Here is a 1,827-nt window from a genome sequence, read left to right as displayed (position 1 = left end):
ATGTATAAAAGAAGAGATAACGTCATAAAACTAAAAACAAGTTTGTAAAGAGATAAAAAACTAATTGACCCTTGTAATATGATAGCAAATACCATACATTTGTTATTAATTATGTAACGACCCGACCGGCCATTTTGGGAGTTATAGTCCCGTTTTCCCCATTTTTGTATCCTTTATGCTCTTAAGCTATATTATGATATACCGGGTTAGTTGGTTTGGGTCCGGAGTGGTTTCGGAGTGGAATGAGACACTTAGTCTTTTATTTAGAACCTTAAGTTAGAAAAGTCAACTGGATGTTGACTTATGTGTAAACGATCTCGGATTTGAATTCTAATAGTTCCGTTAGCTCTGTTAGGTAATTTTGGACTTAGGAGTGCGTCCAGAATATAATTTGGAGGTCCGTAGTAGAATTAGACTTGAATTGGCGAAATTAGAAATTTGGCGATTTTTGGTCGGCAGTGGAAAATTTGATATCGGGGTCAGAATGGAATTTTGGAAGTTGGAGTAGGTTTGTAGTGTTATTTGTGCCGTGTGTGAAAAATTTGAGGTCATTCGGACGTGGTTTGGTTGGTTTCGGCATCGGTTGCCGAATTTGGAAATTTAGAAGTTCTTAGGCTTGAATGTTGGATGTTGGTGTTTGGATGTTGTTTTGAGTGATTCGAAGGTTTCACTAAGTTTGTATGTTGATATATTACTTGTTGATATTTTTGGTTGAGGTCTTGAGGGCCTCGGGGTGATTTCGGATGGTTAACAGATTTCTAAAAGTTAGAAAATACAACTGAAGCTGCTGCTTCTGCTATTTCTGCACCTGCGGAAGGAAGGATCGCAGGTGCGGGGCCGTTGGTGCGCATGTGGGTTCGCAGGTGTGGGCAATGCTGGGCTAGGTAGGATGCACAGGTGCGAGAAGGCTATCACATCTGCGAGCCCGCAGGTGCGAGACCTGGGGCGCAAATGCGGAAAGAAGGAAGAAGGCTGGCTTCGCAGATGCGGCGCATCACGCGCAGGTGCACAAGCGCAGGTACGATAGGTTTGCCACAGATGCAGAACCTGGATGTTTAAGTGAATTACGCAGGTGCGGTCGCACGAGTGCGAGTAAAAGGCCGCAGGTGCGAGAAGCCTGGGCAAAAGGTACATATTGCACACTTCGCGAATTTTGGGGCATTCTTTACCATTTCTATTCGGTTTTGGAGCTTTTGGGAGAGATTTGAAGAGGGAATCAAGGGGTTTTTTATTGAGGTAAGTTACTTGAGCCCTAATACTCGTACATATGGTGATTTCCCCATTGTTTAATCATGTAATTAGTGAAAATGAGGGGTTAGGGCTTGGAATTTTTAAGAGTTTAATTTAAGGATTTGAGGAACCAAACGATGTCGAATTTTGATGAATTAGGTATGGTTAGACTCGTGAGTGAATGAGCTTTCTAGTTTTGTAAATTTTGTCGGATTTCGAGACGTGGGCTCGGGGGCTGGGTTTGAGCGAATTTCGGGTTTTTGTCTAATTTGATAGTTTTTCTTGTGGAATTCATTCCATTTGCGTATATTGATGGTATTGTACTGATTGTGAATAGATTTGGAGCATTTGGAGGCCGAGTCCAGAGGCAAGAGCATTGCGGGGTGGAGATTTGACCGGTTTGAGGTAAGTAACGATTCTAAATCTAGTCCTGAGGGTATGAAACCCCAGATTTTTGTATCATTCTAGTATTTTGAGGTGACGCACATGCTAGGTGACGGACGTGTGGGCGTGCACTATTGGAGATTGTGACTTGGTCCGTCCCGTAGCAACTGTAAATTTGCATATTTTTGGAAATTATATGATACTTATATGTTT

This window comes from Nicotiana tabacum, chromosome 17, assembly GCF_000715075.1.
Source record: "Nicotiana tabacum cultivar K326 chromosome 17, ASM71507v2, whole genome shotgun sequence".
NCBI classification, from domain to species: Eukaryota; Viridiplantae; Streptophyta; class Magnoliopsida; order Solanales; family Solanaceae; genus Nicotiana; species Nicotiana tabacum.
This window is presented reverse-complemented; position numbering follows the sequence as displayed.